Source organism: Stegodyphus dumicola, chromosome 11, assembly GCF_044657685.1.
Source record: "Stegodyphus dumicola isolate Sdum_Otavi_A_Nest chromosome 11, ASM4465768v1".
Classification (NCBI taxonomy): Eukaryota; Metazoa; Arthropoda; class Arachnida; order Araneae; family Eresidae; genus Stegodyphus; species Stegodyphus dumicola.
In genome coordinates this window covers 153,108,014-153,131,026 of record NC_140778.1, presented here as the reverse complement: position 1 = coordinate 153,131,026, position 23,013 = coordinate 153,108,014, and the positions used below count along the sequence as shown (strand labels likewise).

At 33.6% G+C, this 23,013-nt stretch overlaps 1 protein-coding gene across 3 annotated transcripts in view; it reads right to left on the bottom strand.

The window, feature by feature from the left end:
* The window catches only part of LOC118200168 (beta-1,4-N-acetylgalactosaminyltransferase bre-4-like), a 594,620-nt gene that overhangs the window by 144,090 nt on the left and 427,517 nt on the right, over positions 1-23,013 (bottom strand). The gene's annotated exons all lie outside the window — the stretch shown is intronic.

Here is a 23,013-nt window from a genome sequence, read left to right as displayed (position 1 = left end):
CTTTCCCCTTTAGACTTTATATTAGATAATTTTCATAACTTGACATTGCTTTTGTTCGTACAAAAATTCATTTATATCTTTCATGGTATTTAATATATAGCATATTAATCACAAGAAAAAATATAAAAAAATATATGAAACTTCTACGATTATTCTTAATTCCTTTAATATAGTATGCAGAATTCAGCAAACTATTCAGTTTCTTTGATTTTTAGAACAAATGAAAAATGAAAGTATGAACTTCTTGCTGAAATTTACAGAATGACTGAAAAAAAAAGAATAAGTAACTATTCTTACTAAACTAAAAGATAAATGAATACAATGGAATTTACTTTTAATACAACATTAAAATTACCCATATAAGGGCGGTATGGGCGAAGGAAATTATAATTCTTCTGGTCTAGAGTTTCAAGCCGTTTCCAACCACCGTTTAATTTTAATTATATTTTAAAATTTAATTTAAACTTGAATGTAGAAGTGAGTAAACGGATAAGATTGTGAAAATACTGGAAATCAGTCGAAAGCCTGTTTTTGTATCACATTCCACACAAGAACTTCACAGTAATGAACCTCATATCAGTCCCTTGTGATGTTAACGGGAAAGATATACGGTCGAGTAAGAGAATTGCTTTAATTTTCAAGTAAAACATTTTCTGCGTACAAGAAAATTTTGACATATGTAAGTAACGTAACATCAAAGGCCAGCAAGTACTGAAAGCAGGAAAACTTTTAATGGATCGAAGAGCGACTAGCAAGGGAAAATATGCATTTATTGCTACATCACAGACAAAAGGAGAAGCAAAACATCAGTATCATCATTTGGAACAAACTAAAGAAAGGTAAATATTTTTGGAGAAAATATTTATCACAGGTACATCAGCAGAGAAAATCTTGAAGTATATCAATCATACAGAAAATAAATTTAATACCCTTTGTCTATCAGTTCAGTTTTTAATGCTACTTTTGATTTGGTACAACTGCAATAAATCAGAAAAGAAACCTTTTAATTTCTAAATAAAAAGCAGTTAAAGAACTTTTTCAGAGTTAGCATCCATAAATATAAGGGGTTTCTTGCACTGATTTATCAGTAGCGCAGATAGTTAAGTTGCTTTGGGAAATCTTTGGGAATTGAACGAAAAATAGATGTTCCTTCTTGCCTTGTACGAGAATACTTCAGCTTCATATCAGCATCAAAATATCCCTAATGGGAATAAAAAAAAAAAAAAAAAAAAAAAAAAAAAAAAGAAACTTCGAGCAAGCTTAAAATCTTCTACTCTTCTTTTCAGTAGTGTTTACAATTGACGAGGGAAGAACTGTCTATCAAATGGACTTTTTTGGGGGGTCAAACATTCGTTGAGTTTCTCTGGTTTATGTGGAATTCACTACAACCGCTAATATTAACAAGATGGTCTAAAAGTCCATCTGAAGTAATCTACGCTACCTTCTTCGTTCAGTCTGCCCCTGTATTCAAATAAGTTTCCAAACATTTCGAACGTATTGGCATATTGCAACGTTTTGGCTATGAGCAACCTAATTATAAAACCAAGCTGCCCGATGCCTTATGACATATAAAATACTGCCTTGGTGTCACGCTAAGCTTAAATGCAGTTTCTTATTTCCTCCCCCCCCCGAAAAAGAAGGAAGTCAATTTGAGAGACACTTCGTCCCTCGTCAATTGTAAACCTAACTGAAAAGAAGAGTTCTTAAAAGAAGAGTTTTTAAGCTTGTTCGAAGTTTCTTCGGATAAAGTGTTTTGTTTTTAGGTTCTCATTAGAGATATTTTGGCGAGCCAGACCAATGAAATGGCCTACGACGTAAACAAGATTAGAGCGCCACTTTGAATGGCGTTTCTATCATCATTGTCATATTGTCATTGTCGTTTCTATCATCAAGTCTTACATTGAACTTGCTGTTTAGGTAATACATCATAGAACTGCATTCTGCTGCTTCCGCCTTGAAGTTTAGTTTATGAAATTCCTGACTAATTTACTGAAAGTTTTGAATATCATATTTCTAGAAGAGTTTCATGAGGTGCATTAAACTGATACTGAGTCTCGGATAAAAGACAGAGGTTAATTGGCCTTTTGGGTAGTTTATATACAGGGTTATCCAAATTAAACTTCCCCAACTCAGAGGCCTGTGCAGAGTGTTGTATGGGTCATAATGTGATGAAATTTTAAAAACAGACACTTCACAGATCATGCGCTCGAGATTTATTAAACAAAAAATATTAGTACACGAATTTGCCGATAGGTGGCGCTGCAGATCAACAAGACATTCTACAGGTGTTCTACATGTGTGCCGTGGTTCTCCACAACTCTTTCCATTCGCAAAGCAGTATGTTCCACAGCGGAACGCAGTAAGTCCACATTAATTCCACGAACATGTCGAATAATTGCGTCTTTCATATGTGCCAAGGTTGCTGGGTGTTCTCGGTAGACCCGATCCTTTAAGAATCTTCATAACCAAACGTCGCATGGCGTGAGATCATTCGAGCGGGGAGGCCAAGCTGTAGGGAAACAGCAGCTGATCACACGTGCATCGGTAAAAGTTACCCGTAACACCTGTTGAACGCCACGAAGAATATGGGGAGGTGCACCATCCTGCATAAATATCGTGTCCTGGAGGCGGCCACGTTGTTGCAGTTCAGGGATCACAAACGTTGTCAACATGTCCTGATACCGTTTTCCTGTGATAGAGCAGGTTTTGAACCCTGTTGGAGTCACCTCTTCAAAAAAATAAGGCCCAATGACGAATGTTGCAGTGAAACCACACCATACAGTAACCTTTGGAGGGTTCAAGGGCACCTGATGGATTGCGCGCGGGTTTTCACTTGCCCAAATGCGGCAGTTGTGCGTATTTACTTGACCATTCAGGTGAAAATGGGCCTCGCCAACTTCTTGTACTATTTTTCTTTTGTATAATAAATTTCGAGCGCATGATCTGAAGTGTCTGTTTTTAAAATTTCATCCCATTATGACCCATACAACACTCTGCACAGGCCTCTGAGTTGGGGAAGTTTAATTTGGATAATCCTGTACTTTACCACCGTTTAATTTTAATTATATTTTAAATTTTAATTTAAACTTGAATGTAGAAGTGAGTAAACGGATAAGATTGGGAAAATACTGGAAATCAGTCGAAAGCCTGTTTTTGTATCACATTTCACACAAGAACTTCACAGTAATGAACCTCATATCAGTCCCTTGTGATGTTAACGGGAAAAATATACGGTCGAGTAAGCCCTTGGATTAATATCAAGTTGTTTCAGTTATGGTAATTCAAGTTGTCAAACGATCCTGGACCAAATCATCTTTGTCGGTTTGTTTCCATGCACTTATGAATGATATTACTCAACTCTATTTGCAGAAAATAAACTGGCACACTTATGTAGGTTTAACAATAACACGAGCTATATTTTCATTTTGCAAATACACATTATCATTTCACAAAGTATTGTTTTTATTTACAAATTACATCAAACGCACAAGTAATACATTGCACTTTTCAATTCTTAACAAAAAAGCTCAACTCTCCGAATACAGAAAAACTAATTTCAAATTTTTCACACGAGTATGCCGTCCTTCTCGCATCAAGCACGCTTCTTCTTTCTCGTTGCCAGATTTTTTCCCTCTCTCCTTTCAGCTAGATGTCGTTGGCTTAACTGTTCTTCCGGCAGGGCTTGGTTGGTAGCTTACCCTTACCGAGTATGTGCATGACAAAAGTATTTTACAGTGTATGTTTTGCAAACTCTATCATGACGTGATTGGTTGGACCCGATCATGCCTTCATTGATTGCAAATGCAAGATCGCTCTGAATTAAATTGTCGGGAGAGGACTTATTTCTGCGTTGGATGTCGGTTAGGAAGTACGTTGTTTATTTTATGCTTTACGCTGTAGACTAAGTGATAAGATTAACCTGAATTTCTGTACGATTTGGAGCGAATGCAAAAGAAAGCATTGATTGACTGGTGTATAAATGAAGGTTTAACCGTAATTCAACGGAATATCTTACCTACAACGAGAATCATAACCGACCTGGAAGTAGTGCAATTGTCTCTCTGATAATGTCTTTATTCACCTCTCAGTAAATTATGCAGAGATATTTAGGGATTCGTTGTGTGAATGTGATTTCGGCAAAGCCTCGAGGGCTATCTACCTAAGGGGAGGGTGTCATCATCGAGGGCTTTCTAAGGGAAACTAGCTCTATACACATTACACATTGGTAAAAAGATGGAAACTCCCATGCAGCCAACCAGTTCGCAGGATTCGAACCTCGGACTGAACTACTAGTGTTCAACGACTTTATCGCTCGGCACCTAGTGATGCGTTAAGGATCCGGAAACCGGAGCTCATATCAACACTGTTGAAGTTATGTGGTGTGCAATAAAAAAGGATTTTCGGAGAAAAGGCTACGGAGGATATCTTTTATTATTACTTTTGTGAATTTATGCGGCGAGGTCAATATACAGATTCTAGTTTAGATAATTTTAAACAGCCTTTGAATGCTGTTAAAGAATTCTGTGTGCTGCTCACCTAAGACATAAATTTCTAAATAAGGTGAGTCGATATTTCCTCTTTGTACTGCGCAGATTGGATAAAAAGTACTTCCATTTTTATGTTATTTATTTGTTTTATTTTGATTTAAGAAGCAGTTTATAGAGATTACATTTTTTATGTTTTAATTATGTTTTATTGCATTATGTTTTTGGACCCCATTTTACTTGAACGTAAACAGGAATGGTGCCAAAACAAATCGCCAATTTTCGCCAAGGGGACACTGAAATACATTTTTCAATCCTTTTTTTCATCATTGCGTGCTGTATTTCTTTAGAAACTTTCACGGCGGTAGCTTCATTCTCATATAGCTAGAAAAATAGATTATCTTACTTTTGAAGGTTCACAACTTTTCTTATTTGTAAGCCTGTTGTAGCCTCAAAATCCAACTATCTTGTTGCAGTATTTGCTTTGATGTAACTTTAGTTTTGTTTTCTGACAATAACACTTCTTCAAGGCTTCACATATTTCGATTTTGTTAGTTCACTGCACTTACAACTATCAGTTCTGAACATCTTAAACAAAACCAAATCCAGTTCTTTCAAGCCCATTAATGATCCTATCGTCTTTAACATTACTTCCTTGGATTTCAACTGATCAAATGAAAAGAGCAATTGATTAAAATTGCAAAATCATTATTTAAAAACCCAGTCGCAGCAGAGAGCAGCTTAGAATTCATGTAACGATAACATCGTTTGCTTCACATCACATTCTGCGGTTTGTGTTTTTCTTTTCCGAGTGTAATGATTCGTTTCCTGTTTTATTTAATGTAAATAAATATGTAAAAATTGTATTAACTTTATTAGATAAAACTATTTAAAATAAATAAATGTGTTTAACCTAAATAGACTATTCTTAATTATTTTTCACTCTTTTATTAAACTAGCGTAATATTTTAGATTTAGTTTTATGATACACAAACAGTATTCGAAAAGGAAAACAAGTGAAATAGATATTTTTGTGTGCGTACGGGTTCGTCATAAATTGAATGCACACAGATCCGATGATAGGTTAATAAAATTTATTTTAATTAATTTTAATTAATTAAATTAATAAAATTTATTTAATTTATTAATACAATTTATTTTATTAACAGACAAACTTCAAAATTCTGGATTTTCCCATAGAAACACTCCTACAGGTGTTCACAGCATCGCAGAGTACAATCAGGAGTTACGTTTCAAATTTAAAAACGTTAAACACAAAGCAATGCAAAGCGCATCTAAAGACAAAGCTAACCCGGAAATATCTCCGATATCAAGCTGAACTAACAACTCGCATCAATAACAACAACTAACTTAGAGAAGACGCTCTTTCCTGCCTATCTAGTTTTCAACCGTCCCCGAGATATCTCTAGTATTTTCTGCTTCTCGAAGTTTTTGGAAAGTAATATGAGAGTGAGAATTACGTTTGCAGTTAACAAGTGATCATTTACATGTATTCAATCTCAATACTTATTACGGTGATTCAGAGACCGGACCCAAATGTCGTCAAATGGTCCCCAATTTTGGCGACTTTAGGCGTTTTCTTGCCAAATTCGGTAACAAAATAAGTCACGAAAACCATTGTCAGCTTGGCGATATCTCTCCAAGTTACCAAGATACACATTTACTCAAGGTTAAGTACATTTGCCCCTGTATCTTACTTTTCTAGCATAGCTTCTCTCACTTGACATTTTTCGCGTTACGTTACACAGAAAAATACAAACATTTCACGTAAAATTTCAGTAATTTCTGAAAGTAAAGTTGCATTAAAATCATCTATATATGTACAAAATTCCTAACAATATTTTTAAATTATCAGTACAAGAGATTCTCTCAATAAAAATAATAACACCTTCTTCGAGTTGCTATAAAGCTAAAGAAATTAATATTAATATTGTTAAATTTATGTTACTAAGATTGAAAAAAATACTTTATCTTCACAGTAGTTGGTTTCATACGAGACGTTTCAACGAAATTCTTCTCAACATAAATGTCGAAATTGATTGCCACTATAGCTAGACATCACAAATTATCAGAAGGCAAAAACATTTTCCTTTGAAATTATGCATTGAGTTATTCCTCTCAGCTGCTTATCAGTGATATAATAAAGAGTCGTTAGAATGTATTGTATGCCATTTGACAAAGAAAACGCGTCTCGTATGAAAATGAATAATTTTGTAAGCAACAATTCTAGCAATCTTATCAGGACTTCGTGGGCTCAATAAAGCCAAGATTTATGCCTTACTAAGAATACTGAAATTGTGAAGGCAATGGTGGTGAATGGGTAAATTGATTCTGCTAAACATGTAGTAATAACTTTTTCTGAATCTTAAATACAGATTGCCTTTTAACTACATATAACTCAGCTATAAATAGAAATCAAGGAGGAAAAAAAGACCTACCACAATGTTTTATTCAAGTTCTTTATGTCTTTGTATCTGTGGCAACAGTAGAGATAAAACAATTCTAGTCAAATACTTATAAATCGTTGTTAATTTTTAAGCCAAGAGAAATTTAACTTGCTTTTAATTTATTTAGGTATTCCTCAATGTTTTCGTTGATAATACACTACGATACATATTAAATAATTCATTAATTTTATTCCTGAAATGTGTATAATATGCAGCAAATATACAGCCTTACAAATTATTAAATAAAATATTAGTTTAATGTGAGATGAAAATGAAAATTCAGGTGAAATATACGAGCTTTCTTCATTTAATTTTTGTTGCGGTTTCATTGCCTTTCTAGATAATAAATACTTTTCTGTTGCCTCAAAGGAAACTTATTCGAGGTGTTTATTGTTTACATTTCGCAGATTTAGGGCTCTGGAGAAATACAAAATACTCTTATTTACCGGAAATTTTTGTTTTTTTTTTAGCCTGATATATAAGAGATTCAGTGAATAAATGCACAATTAATCTTGGATAACAAATAAATTAGTTTTCTTCTTTGAAGAAATGTCACAGCAATTTTTTCCCCGTCATTCAGTTTGCCATTTTGAACAGCAGCTTTTAAATGCAAGATTTTTATAATCTATGCCTTTAACTTCAGGCGACTAATTCTTAAACTAGCAAGTCTTTCTTAACCGCTTTAATGCTTAATTGGTATCTCTACATTAAGATCTAACTGGAAGTTCTTTTTATCTTATAATTTTTATAATTTTGGTTTATAAAAATTTTACAGTTTGTTTAAGGATGAAATTAAAAATTTAAGGGTGAAAAGTTTATGGGTAAAAGTTTAAGGGCGAAATTAAAACAGAAGGGTGTAAAAGACCTTTTTATTTAAGTCAATAAAAGATTAGAACGGCAGAGCTGGTGCAAAACGTAAACAGAATTAAAATAATACTCAATCGAAAGTTAGTCAAGAGGCTACACAGTCACAGAACGCCCAAGTTGGCTCAAAAACCTAATGTCGTCGTGATAAACTAATTGCGAATATAAGAAAATACTGCAGATAAAATGTTTTCAAGATAATTAAGTAGCAAACGTGGCCTTCAACGGGCGGAACACGCTGGGATTCTACAAATTAAAACCTTCCTTTAAATACTATGGGTTCCTACCTGATTTGAATATGCGAGAAGTAGAAATTAGCATTCTGGGAGGGAAATAGAAAGAGAGTAAGAAAAAATAATTAACATAAAATAACTAGTTCATAAAAATAAATGAATAGTTTACAGTACTAATACTGTAATTATAAAAGATGCTTTTGTGAAATAACAACGCGTGGTAACATTCGCATTATCATTTCGTCTAATCATTTACTCTGAACACCTGCGCGTTTCTGCAAACATTTTCCCCACAGCTATAGAGAGGAAGGGAAAAATAGAAAGTTTGAAATAGCACGATTTTTGATATTCTTCCAGCAGCGTGACGTGGCACGACTTTTATTGGCCCCTCCGGAAAACCAGAAGTGGGAAAAATTGAAATGGGACATCCCGGAACTGAAATGGCATGTAAGCTTTTACTTTAAATCTAATGCATATTTGAAGCTATCATTTTCTGAGTAGGATTTGATATAAAATTATAAATGTAATTTTACAATGTGAAATAACAACACGTGAAAACGCTCGTATTAAACACTTGCGCCCTCTACAAACATCTTCCAAACAGCTATAGTGAAGAAGAGAAAAATAGAAAGTTTGAAATGGCGCGACGTTTATTGGCACCTCCAAAGACCTTGAGCGGGAAAAACTGAAATGGGATATCCCGAATTGTTTTGGATATCCCGAAACTGAAATGGCACATAAGCTCTACTTTGAATCTAATGCAAATTTGAAGTCAACATTTTCTGAGTACGGCTTGATATGACATTATAAATGTAATTTTGCATAAATTACATTGTAAGCGTAATTTTACATTGTGAAATAACAACATGTGGGAACGCTCATATTACCATTTTGCAATTCACTCTGAAAAACCTGCGCCACTCTACAAGCATCTTCCCACCAGCTGTATTGAAATAGGGGAAAAAAGGGAAAATTTGAAATGGCATGACTTTTATTGGCACCTACAAAAACCTTCAGTGGGAAAACCTGAAATGGGACACCCCGAATTTTTTTGGACATTCCGAAACTGAAATGACACGTAAGCTTTTACTTTAAATCTAATGCAAATTTGAAATTATCATTTTCAGAGTAGAGTTTGATATGATATTATAAATAAAATTTTACATTGAGAAATAACAACACGTTGATCATTTCATCTAAACATTTACTTTGAATACTTGCGTCCCGCTGCAAACATCTTCCTAACAGCTATAGTGAAGAATGGAAATAACAGAAAGTTTAAAATGACATGATATTTGATATTCTTCCATTAAGCCTGATGTAGCTCTATTTTTTTTTACACCTCCAGAAAACCTGAAGTGGGGAAAATTGAAAAGGAACATCCCGAAATTGAAATTGCACATAAGCTTTTACTCTGAATCTAATACAGATTTGAAATCATAATTTTCTAATTACGGTTTGAAATGACATTACAAATGCAATTTTTCATTGTGAAATAACAACACATGATAACGTACGTATTATCATTTCGTCTAACCTTTTACTTTGAACACCCGCGTCCATCTAAAAACATCTACCCAACTGAACACCTGCGTCCCTTTAAAAACATCTACCCAACAGCTATAGTGAAGAAGGGAAGTAACAGAAAATTTGAAATGGCACAATTTTTGATATTTTTCACCAAGTCTGTTGCCAGATTTTCATTGGCACCTCCAAAAAACCTGAAGTGGGAGAAACTGAAATGGGACATTCTGAATTTTTTCTAAAACTTAAAAGCAGAGTCATGATTAGCTTTAGGCAACGAACCGCGCCTAAGCTTATATTTTGAATCTGATGCAAATTTGAAGTCACCATCTTCCGAGTACAGTTAGATATGATATTATAAATATAATTTTACATAAATTTTAATGTTACATTATAAATGTGACATCAAGAAGTATACACAAGCATCTGTATCCCTTACATAAATCTTAAAGTTAAATTTCGCAGCATAAAACAGTTACTTTTTCATCACACTATTCATTCCTTGTAAATTCAAACGGAATTATTTATTAAATGAGCAAATATCGAGGGAGCCTTACAAATCATTTACATTGGGCTTGAATAAATGATTTCGCAATGGTACGTAAATATTTCCTTTCATAAGTGGAGAGATATAAATAGGAGAACATTCCCTTTATGTCTTTCCACGTCATAAGCAAAACAAGTTGCTTTATTATCCTGGATTTACGACTGGAACTGGTGTTAGCTGGGGAAAAGACATAAAAACGGGGACGAGATCACGGAAGGTGCTGCATATTTAACGACTAATACAAGAACTCGGAAGTTTCGCCAAGAAAGATCAAAGTACGTCAAGTTCCACAGCGCAAAAGAACATCATAACTTATTATTCCCAATAACGTTTTTTTTTTTTTTCTGTCTTTCCTTTCTTTTTCGATAAAGAAGTTATATTACATCTCAGTAGTAATCAGGCTGTGTAATAATTTATACAAGACTCTATTTATTTCCACCAACAAGGGCACAGAATTTAAACTTATTACGGTGGTATTGGTATAGTAAAAAACTTTTATTACTTCTCCTGTTAAATATATCAAATGAAAGCTCGTTATATTGTTCGCAAAATAGGTGCAATGAAATTTATTTGTTAAGACGGCGTATTAAAATAGCTAGAAATAGTATTTCAGAAATAAAGGCCAAACTAAACAAATTTGCAACTAAGAATAGGAGAAAATGGCAGAGAAGGATTACCTAAGCAAATGTAACAGCAAGGTAAAACAAATTAATAGAAGTAAGATATTATTTTTAAACCTTTGCATTTGGACTGTTTCTCTTCTAAAGCTTTTAACTGCTAGGACGTTTTTTGGCTCTATATGGCTATGTAATGTGGGATTTGTTTTATAAGGTATTTCTCCCGCCTTTTTAGGATGCTTTCGTGGTGTAACTGGAAGCATACTCGGCGCGTATTTGAGAGGTCCTTGTTGCAAGACCCGGTGAGAGCATTGCTCATTTTCCATGACTCCTGCTTAAGAAAACAAAAAAGCTAATCTCTCTACAGTGGGGCCCGAACTGAATAAAGTGGTGGATCATGATTCTCAACCACCAGGATTTGGTGACTCGGTGCCCTAATCCCCAGTTCGCCCTTTAAGAGGGGGAGTATATAAGGTATTTTTCCTGCCTTCTTAGCAGGATTTGGTGGTGTATAGTCAGCACTCTCGGTAGGTCCGAGGTTGGAGTCCCCGTGAGGGGCACTGCTCATTTTTCATATCTTTTGCTTCAAAATAACCATAATGTCCCTAAAGTTTGAAGGTTAAAGTTGCATATAAAATTCAAAAGGCAAGACATTTTAACTGTCATTTTATTATTATCATAATGTGAACATTTTGTAAATGACAATTTTATGTATCAGTTGTAAATTATAAAGCTATCTAGATTTTTCTAACACATGTTCAATACTTACATTAGAATCATTGTATTGCGATACATTTCGTTTTTCCTTCCCCGTTCGAATAATGTCTCTGTCATTAGAATCACTTTCATGTTCATCCATACTGAATTCATCATCACCGTTATATTGGAAGAACGATTCTTCTATCACATTTTTCACCATAGTGAACAATATTTTTTACTTTCTTGTACGAAGTAAAGGAAGTATTCAAATCGTGAAAATATTCGGGTTTCGTATTTCAACGAAAATATCCATTCTGACCGCTATCGAAAGTAATTTAACGATGTTTTTGCATGACATCTGTAAGTATAGACAGAATAAAGGACTCTTTAATGGAGTAGACCCAGAACATTGATGAAATTTCATATATAAAACTGCTATAACATATAGTTGTGAACTTCCCTCATTGGTTGCAATCGACTTCACCGAAAGCATGTCTATGTATAATATACATACATATATGTAATAATAAAATACCATAGTCAAGAATACACTTAAAATTTTAACTGTATGTTCTTTTAATTTTTAATGGCGACGTTCTCTTATTTGAAAGTACGTGGAATTAAATCCACAGCCCCGTAGTCAAGTTCCTTTTCCCGCCTTTTCTACACGTACAGTTATAGAATGTTCTGGAAATATTTAAAGCGAACTGGATTGGCTGACGTCATTTCTTCGAAGCTCCGCCTTTCCAGAGGCTATAAAAGGACACGCAAAGGAATATCGGGGGCTTTATCTTAAATGTCACGATGCAGTAAACTTCATACAAAAAGTTATTAGTAATTCTTTTTATTTACTCCGGATATCTGATTTTGTAACTGCTATTTCTCCTGAAAAATAATAAATGGATCCTGTTTTTTAAACTTATCGTCCGATAATTTAAGCTACGACTAAAGCTGGTACATCATATATATATATATATATATATATATAAATTTGAATTTAACAAACATTCTCTATTCGTAAAAAGCAAATTTAAATTTTAAATGAAATTTTAATTAAATTTTAAATGAAATTGAATTCTTTCAAAAGAATATAGTAAAGTTAAATTAAATTTAAATAATTCTCTTGCGCCGTTGCTCCAAGGAATGAAATTTGAATTTAAAAAACATTCTCTATTCATAAAAAGCAAATTTAAATTAATATAATATATATATATATATATATATAACATATATACACACTTTCGGTGTGTAACTGAGTGAGTGTATATATATATATATACACACTTGAGTGGGTATATATATATATATATACCCACTCAGTTACTTCGCTCTGTAAGCTCATTCTTTTTTTTCTTATGTGATGGTAAATTGCGCATTTTTTGCTTTAAAAATAATTGAATTATGCTATTCTTATATCCGCGTTAAGTTTTTTATGCCTTTAGTTAATCTGCATTCAGTACTTGTTGAATTATCAACAATTTAAAAATTGCTTAAGTGCGGCTAAGCTTAATTTTTTTACCACAGCAGTTATATTTGTTTACATATGAAACTTAGCAGAATAGTGAATTAAGTCAGCTTCTGCTCCTTCAGTATCTTTTTGCGGAGGGGGATCAAAAGCAAACTGAGTTTTGTCCACCGAGAAATCTGCCTTCTTTTCCCGCTGACCGAATAACTTGTTTTTGCATAGAAGCTCTAATTTGCATTGTAAAAATTGTTTTTTTTTTTTTTTAATTGCTTTAACTGTATTCGGCGTTTTATACTTTTCCACATTTTTTACCTTTTAATAAAGATATTTTGAGGTATTATGTATTTTTGCCTAGTCGCGAATTGGGAACTGAATTAATTAAATGAGAAATATATATGTAATAAAATTCGAGGAAATAAATTTAAATGAAATACAGGAAGAAATGGGTATAATTTAATATTCCGTACAAGGAAATCATGAGGTGTACAGAACTTTTTATTAGTCCAAAGGGACTTGAGTCCCGAAGGACTATTGCTTTCGTTTTGGCATTTTGCGTCGGACTCATAAATGTCGGTTCACTTTTCAAACTGTTGCCACAAATGTTAGAGTCCTGCATTATATTTGAAGAAATTAAATAATGAAAAATCTGCATAAATGTATGTATATTTCTCGTATTGTGATAAAACAACGGTACATAGAACAATCGAATTTTGAATGACGTAATCCTACTACGAATATGGGCACCTGGAATCCCAAATTTGAAATTTGGAATTTGTTTTATTATCGATTTCATATTTTGTAAAACTTTAACGAATTTTTGAGTAACAAACTCAACTATTTAAAAGCGAGCAATGGCAACGTTATGCAGAAAAAACATTTATATCTCCAGCGCGTGAGTCTCTGTATCGGAAATTCTAAAGATATGCTCGTTTTAAAACTATTTTGCGATATTGCTGTTGCACTGGATCTTATGGTTTAAGTGCGAAGAACATGATATTTAATAAAGAAAGGTAACACACAAAATGTTAAAAAACGCCCCTTTGGACGTAATTTAAAATCTGAAACATTTCAGATTTTTTTTTTTTTTTTTTATTTTTATCGGACAAACAAATGACTAAATACTGAAATCAACGAAACATTAAAACACATGCAACTAAAATACCTTTGATTGGACAAATAACTTGTTGGGATCGTTTGCGAAGTTGAGACCTTGCCAACCAAAGATGTGCATTTGAGTGTTTCCCATCAAAGTCTGAGCTCGAAGTTTTCGGTTTTATCAGTTTTGTGCACTTTCTGTGAGTTTTTCAGTAAAATGATTGTGCAACTTTTCGTCTCGCTCATTCGCTTTCCCAAAACTGTTGTAAGTTCAGTTTGAAACTCTAATATTCCCCTTTTCTGCTTCTCGGAATGGAATGCGATCCTATGTTCTATGGTAATTATTGTTCATCTGGATGAGTACTATCACCCCTGTTAATTCGTAAAAACAATTTGGAATCACCCTGTATATTCATGCAGATTTTTCATTACATAATTCCGCTAAAATTACTGCAGGGCCGGCAACAATTTGAAAAGTAATAGTGCGGTTTATATAGTATCTCGTTTTGAGACTAATATCCCATTCGGTTTAACGCCTTTTTGGGCTAAAAATAACCTTCATTCTTGTTGAAGTAAGTTGAAAGTAAGCTTATTTTCAGTGTTTTACTGGGCTTAACAACAATGTACAAACTACTACACACCTTTGGGAAAGGAAACGAAACAGCACTTTTTTCTCCAGTATAGCAACAGTTTATCTACCATAAGATCAATCTTCATTACCTAAAAATAAAGACAGAGCTTTCTTTTTGGAATGGTTACGTGTTGAACTTAGTGTACAACACTGTAGGAATCACTTATCAAAGTATTGGAAAAGTGCTGTTAATACTGAAGGTAATCATTTATCAAAGCTACAGTTTTTTTTCTGAACTAGCAATTGATTAATTTTCGGGAAAGTAGTTCATGTCAAGTGCTGCTTTTAGTAAAAAAGGAGATGCATTTTGGTCAGTGAAATCATATATATTTGAAAACTACATTGACTAGATGGTTTTAAATTCTAAATTCAAATCTTATAACCTTGTATTTCTTTTACTGTATATTATGAATACCTTAATCGTAAACTCCAAAATGAACAAACAGAATTGTATGCCGCAAATATACATAAATTTTCAATTATATATTTAAATTAAATGTATTAAGCAGTAAACAATGACTTCTCCTCTGTCATAATACTTTTAATCCTATATGGTTAAAAATATAACCTTGGATCTACATATAACAATTTTTAATGAAAGATTTTTAGAGAGATATTTTAATGAATGGAATGTAAGCCTTTTTATACGCGCCATTTCCGCTGTAATATGAATTTTTATCAATGGTGCTAATGTAAATGATACATAAAGCACTATAATGTTATTTTACGCTACATACGATAAAGAATTCTGTCATAACTAACAAATTTTATTTACCAAGTAGTAGCAAGAATAAAACTCTGAAATATTATCTTTCTTTGATGAGAAAGATTTCCTTATTTATGTCATTGCTGTAACAATTTAATAATTGACATTTATATTTTCCACTACAATTTTTCAATGGAATAAGAAAGGCATAAGAAGAACATGAAACGTTGAAATCTCGTTGTTATTTCCTTTAAATATTTACCTGGTATAATAACAATTTGGGATTTTACTTGTTCTGAAAATAATATCCCCATCAGACGAAGCTAATTACCACTATATTTCAGGTAACTAAAGCTTCGTTCAGACGGGGGCATAAAGGGCATAAGTGGTTAATGCCGAGCTCCGTTGCCAAGGCAACCAGTCTGTGCTACGTCACAAAATCTGGTTTAGTGCTCGTGGCATAGGGTTCAAAGTTTTCAACTTTACGCCGAGTTTGGGATAAGCGTCGACCAATCAGAGCAAAGCTAAAACGAAGCGGCGTTCTACAGAAGATTTCACTGTCACAAAACAAGCGGAGCGAACGCGGAAAGTCAATCGAGCAGGAGAACAGCGCGGGAAAGTTGTAGATACATCCACACATGCGCAAATTTAGCTTCTCCTATTGGCCACAGCTTATACCCCGTTCTCGCAAGTGCGAACGGAATTTCCGCATTTTATGCCCTCATGACTACGTCTTTATGCCCTTTACGACGCCGTCTGAACGCAGCTTAAAGTAGTTTCCTCTTTCTTCCAGCATGCCTTCATGGTTCAACGGTAGCACACTCGGCACGTATTCGAAAGGTCCTAGTTTGAGTTCCGGCGAGAGCATTTTTTGAGTTTGAGAGCGGCGAGTCCGTCGAGAGCATTTTTTGAGTTTGAGAGCGGCGAGTCCGGCGAGAGCAAAATATAAAATTCAAAATTCGAGCTTCTAAGTGCAACATATTCGGGCAGAGGACAACGTTATTTAAAGTTTGATGGCCCTAGGTATAGTCCTTTTTCACCGCGAAAGAAACTTACACATATTCATGCAGATTCTTCATTATATAATTTCGTTACATAATTTCGTTAATTATATGTTTCATGTCTGCTGTTTCAAAAAGCCTAATGACTCTATAGTGTAGACTGAACTAAGCTTGAGTGGATAATATTTCGTCACTACCTGGATCTAACGATTGGATACCCTAATCTCCAATCGCCCTTTAAAAGGGAAGTATGTAAGTCTCTCCTTCCAGCATGTCTTCCTGGTGTAACGGTAGCTAACTTGTCTAGTATTCGAGACGTCCGGGTACGTGTTCTAGCAAGGACATTGCCCAATTTCCTGTCTTTAAAAAATCTTAATGACTCTATAAGTCCTAATAATATTTTAATAACCTTTTCATCAAACAGAAATTAGAATATACCTTAACTTCCTTGTGCTAGGAAAATCAGGCACAATTGATAGTGGAGCAACTAAACAGAAAAGTCAGATTCAAGCTGGATCCTGGACTGGTAGCCAAAGACTGTACAGTTTAAATAGACTAAAAATCAATACTGGCTCAATACTTCTATCAGGCATCAAAATCAAGGAGTCGGTAACAATATAACGCAAAACGGAATAATTTCAGATATCAAAGCCGGCAGGAACTAAACGTACGTGCACGCGCAGGCCAGGAACAAGCTGTCTCTTAAATTTCAGAAACCTTAGTTTAAATACTAGCTAACTCATTCACATTTTTGGTGAGGAAGACGCGAAGGAGATGTGAAGATACAAACCATCATAACTACTAATTCAGAAGACAAACAACAAAAATCAGCGTTATATTTACAAAATTTCCACAGGACTAGTTTCGATGGTTTTACCGAACCACCATCCTCAGCTGCAAAACCGCAAAAACTTGTAAATATAACGCTGGTTTTTGTTGTTTGTCTTCTGAATTAGTATTTGTTTGGCGTGTTATTGTGTCTTCCATAATAACTAGTTAATTTAAATAATAACCCTAAAAATTTAATGTTAATTTCAGTTCTGTATGTGAGTTCAGCGCCTCTTCACCATTAATGAAGTGCCTGAAACCATTAAGTGCAATTCTTCAACCTTGGGTCTAATTTCAAAGGTTGACTGACTTTCGTGGCTTATGCTATGGGTAACGCAACTACGAACTGCTCCTTTCGTAACGTAAATATGAATAAATTTCCGGTTTCTAAACCCTTCTAAGAAAACTTCAGCGAAAGTATCCATTCCCATTGGGCAAATTACAGTAGTAAACTTTGTTACGATAAAACCGAATCCTTTCCTCTGCCCCAAAGATCGAAATGAGTAACACCTTAACGTTTCACGGGAAAAATTTGAAAATGCTTTCCCCCAAAATGTGCCGCCCATGTCGGACTGCCCTTTTCTCCTCCATCTAACTACGCAATTGAGGCTCAGCAAGTTCTTGTTACGTAAACTCCCGAACCTAACCAGAATTATTTAAACGGAAAGTCTTTAATTTCGTAGGTAACCAAGTGAACATTTAAGGGGATTTAATAGTATTTAACGCGAAGATCAATTTGCACTTTATTCAATTAAAATTAAAGTTTACCTCGTTGATAGTTTTGAGATCGTCGGATTACGTGAACTGAACTATTAAATCACGCACAACTCTGAATTACTTACACCTTCGATGATTTAACTGACAAGAAAAGAACATAAAAATAAACATTCCATTTTGTGTGCAACATCAAAACTTAATGTCCTAGGATTACGCTTATCATGCGGTCCATTTGCCCTCCCGCTGTATTATGGGAAGATGTTAGATGTCGTTTAATATTTCAGAGGCCACAGGCAGGTCTTGACGGGGTACGCCCATTAGGGCGATTGTGTGACGTTGATGTATGACGTCATTTGTGAGGCATGATAAATTAAGAAGACACACGGAGCAGCTGCTGGTAGGGTTATATTTTATGTTGCTTGAATGATAAGAACATTAGGTGTCCCGTGGATGACAAGTTGATTACATACGAACTTAATGACTTCCACTGATAACTTGGAAGATGACAGTCCATTCATTGCCAGTTAGTGGTCACAGTAGGAACAATAATATTATGAGAAATATGAAAAGATATTTTCGTAAAAAATTTTCCTTTTTCTTTATGACATGTTATTTTTGGCAAAAACACTAATACACAGCAGGGTGAAAACTCCGCGAATGATGCATAAAAATCTATAATCTCAACTGACGTGCAATGATATATTATATCAAACTATCAGTTAGCTTGTCATTATCATTCTACTTATTGCTCTTAGAACTTCACATATCGATGCTCATTGGAAACCACAACTGATTTGATAATCAAAAACTATGAGCAATTACATGTCTCCATTCCACAGTTCAAATATCTGTTTACTGTAAGGTACGTAAAGATTTGTTTTTATTTTTCACTTACTATATTTTATTTGATTGATAAATGTATAATAAAAATTCTGATGTGCACACCACATGATTTCGCTGCACGGAATATTAAATTATATTTTTCCTGCATTTCATTTAAACTTATTGAATTAAAATTCACTATATTTATTTACCATAGCCACACTCTACTACCAAGTTCACTTAACAGCATTACATCTCATTCATTTTATAACTCAGAATGCGCAAAAATTATATCATCTGAAGAATTATCTAATCATTGCGAAATAAAAAAAAAATACAAAAAAATTAATGAAAATTCTGATCTAAATCTAGGACACTGGTATTTAAGTTTTATCAATTTGAAAAATAATTAAAAACAATTTCATTATTATTATTTTACTGAAACTGGTGTCAATTTCAGAGAAAAAATGTTTTAAAAAAATTGAAAATGTAACTTTAAGTAATTTTTTAAAATTAATTTTGAGTGTACTTCATGTAAGAAAAGAAAAGAAAATTATCATTTCACACCAATTTTAGGGATAAAAACATTTGCTTTATTCTAGTTTAAGTAACAGAAGTAACAGTAATATAAACGTAATTAATTTAATTTTAGTTAATTTGGCTAGTTTTGGATTCCATGTAAAAATCCGTTAGATCTTAGATTTTGACTTGCAGTATTTCTTGGATCCTCAAGATTCCGGCAATTATATTTGAAGATATTTTATTTGCATAAATAATTTTACATTAAAAACATGCCTAAATAAAGAAATCATTCATTACATGAAATACCAACAATCATCCCTCCGTTTAAGGTGCAATTTGGGTTTCAATGAAGGCATTTATAAGAAAGTCGGCATGTAATTTAAATAACACAAATTCTTTATATTCCCAAACTGACAACACGCAACTGAATATCCCTTCAAAACCATTCCGATGTTTATCAGGAAGTATCCATTTTCCTTGACGATATTTTATTTCACACCCCTTTTTACCAACCTACCAATCAAAGCACAAAGAAATATGAGCGTTCTTTCTTTTCTTGCACGCTGCTAGAGCTGACAAATTTAGCTGACAGAGTTCTGAAGCTTTTTTTTCCTACCCTCCCTTCCTCCCTCCGCGAAAGGGTTAGGTTTACATCAGGCTTGGATGAGCGTTACATACAGCGTAAATTCTTTTTTTACTTTACTCTTTTCTTTGCTGAAGAAAAAACACACAAAAAAGACAGGTTTAATGTTCCATGTAACTTTTAACGCTTAACAACTGCTTCCTAACTGCGTTTAATAAAAGGAAGATAAAAAAAAAAAAAAAGATATTTACAAGTAGTTTTAAGGGAGTAGAAAATGACAGTTAAAGAAATAATGAACTACTGTGTTTAAGAAGTGGTCTTGAAATACTGCCAACCTTCCAGCAAGCGTGTATGCGCAAAATTTACGACAAATTCAGTTTTTAATGCACATTTTTCGCATGTCGAAGCTGAGACGTCTGAAGGTTATTTCTACCCTTCCCCACATCATGGAATGTGACAACAGGAAGTCATTTAATTTTTTTGGCAGCATTCTAATAAAATTTACGAAACACGCGTGGTCGTGTTTTAAAATTCCGAAAATATTGTTTTTCTCAAATATTTTGTAATTTTGTGTTATTAATTGCCGTGTATTACAGTAAGACCCCGCTTAACGCGGGGGATCCGTTCCATCAAAGTAGAGCGTAATGCGAAACAGCGCTAAACGAGGCTATCTTAACACGTAAATAATGGGGTTAGGGGAAGATGGATAGAAAATTGGTTAGGTATTAAATTTAATAATGTTTTTTAAATGAAAATAAAACCAAACATTTACTTCTTACAAAAATAAAAACAGTATAAACGAATACAGAGTTTGTTCACACATTTTTTAGACGATGTATATTGCATTCACAAAACTAAATTACATAATATTCTTGTGTTTTAAATGTTCTATTTGACATCCCTTATTCTGAACTATCTTTCGATACCGCAATTTCCAGGATAATAATGCCTTTTGAAGTGGCAGAAGAGATATTCTATCCCATTCCTCCCGAACAGCTTTCCAGAGTTCTGTTAGGGTTTTGGGACAACGTTTGGATAATGCAGTTTTAAAAAGTCCGAAACACAAAAATCCATAAGTGACACATCGGGAGATTTAGTAGAGATATCAGTGAAGGGTATGGCCTTGATACCAGTTTTTTGTTCCGTTTCTTTTAGGAAATTTACAGTGGATTTTGATGTATGACTGCTAGCTTTGTCCTGATGGAGTCTCACAGATTGATGGCATTGTGGGTAAAGCGATGGTACTTCATTCAGAAAAATTGGCGATATATATGTTCCTTATAGTATTTTCAGTTAATCTTGATTTTTTTTTTTTTTTTTTTTTTTTGCACTCTTTTTATATTTAACTTGCCATTATAAGAAAGACCAGCAACAATCATGAATCCCTTAGAAAAACTTTCTTTCGATTCTTTGAACCATGTACTTAAATTTTTTCTCCTCTTTTATGATAATAAATGGCTCTTTTTTTGTTACAATCATTTAAATACACCCATGCTTCATCTATTCTGACAAATGTTTTCCATTTTCTTTGGATAAGTGTTTCTCATATAGAATTCTGCAGCGTGTCCTGCGTTGAGCGATATGCTTTTGAAGAAGACGATGCACATTGCGTTTTTTTGCTTTCTTAAGATTTAAATCCACGTTTATCATTTTGTTTTCAGTGGACACCGAGCATTTTAATGATTTTGCAACTGTCCTTTGACTAGGGGGATTTTCTTTTTGCATTAAACAACGTATCTTAGCAATAGTCGAAGATGTCCGTTTTTTCCTTGGATATTTGTTTGGAATTTTTGTCCCACTTGAAGCTCCGATTTCACTTTTTTTCCTTTCTTGTTGATGATATTACCTATCGACGCATTAGATATCACAAAACCATGACTCTCGCATCGTTTTTGGATAACGGAGTATGCATATTTCTCTTCGGAAAGAGCGTAAATGTAGCCTTCGAACCACTGCTTTTTTAAATTCGCCATTTTGAATAAAAACAAAACTTTCAAGCCACAAACGATAATTTTGACTTTTAAAAACATAGTTCAATTGCAATTACATCTTTTGTAGCAAAACGATCTTTTATTACCGCTTACCAAATTCGTCTAAAAAATGTGCGACCAGCCTCTGTATACTTATAAAAACAAATAATATTCTCAGTCAGATCATTCAGTCTATTCTGTGTTTCCAATTTTTTGCCTTTTTTTCAAGAAGGCATAATGATAGATTGGCTTAATGGCATATTGCGTTCAATTTCGTCGTCAATCCATATAGGCAGTGGTTTATCTATTTCCTGTATAATGTTATTTCTAGAACAGGTAATTCTAGTTGCAGAGCTTGACGTAGTTGCAGTTGCCGATGATGATATTTTTTCTTTATTCTTAAGAATTGTCGTTAATGTTGAAGTTGCCAAATTCAATGCAGCACTAATTTGAGATTGACGTTCACCAGAATCGAATCTTCTAATCACTTGCATTTTAGTTTCCAGTGAAATGCTTTTTCTGGTTGCTTTCTTTTCTTGTTTTTTATTATCACCCATGATAAAAACTAAAGATCATAATATTTGTCACTGTATTAATCGCTATAGTATTATATAAATTTATACTTACAATAATGTCAACAAATGTTTCAAATGATAAAAATGAGTCCGTACAGCACCGCAACCAAACAAGAAACACAACTACACTGTTTAGGATATGTTATTTGGAAACCTAACGCTGCGCACAATTTCTGGGAAACTCCGAGTTGAAATAAAAGAGCGCTAAACCGAAACAGCGTTAAGCGGGGTGTTACTGTATTTTAATCTGAATACATTTAGCTCTGTAAATTTTATATCGGTTTTCATGGCAAAAAAGTATGTGCAACCAACTGATTTTGCTCGGATACTTCAAGAATTATCTGTTGAAGAAAAGGAAAACAAAGAAACCTTTGGATGGGAGAACAATAGCGATTTCCATTCCTTATTTTCTTTTATTTCTACTTTTTAGAAATAAATAAAAACATTAAAGTTAGTTTAAAGTGAGTTTTTGTAACCAGTAAGAAGTAAATTTCCTTGCAGAAGTAAGTAATGCTAAGCTTACTTTTTTTCCTACTAAGGTGCTTTCTTTTTTTTTATTGTCTATACTTGTCTTTGATGAATAATAAAATTAGCTTCGATTTTAAAATATATATGTTACGGTGAAATACCGAAATCTGGAGAATGTCGACTTTCATTGGTAA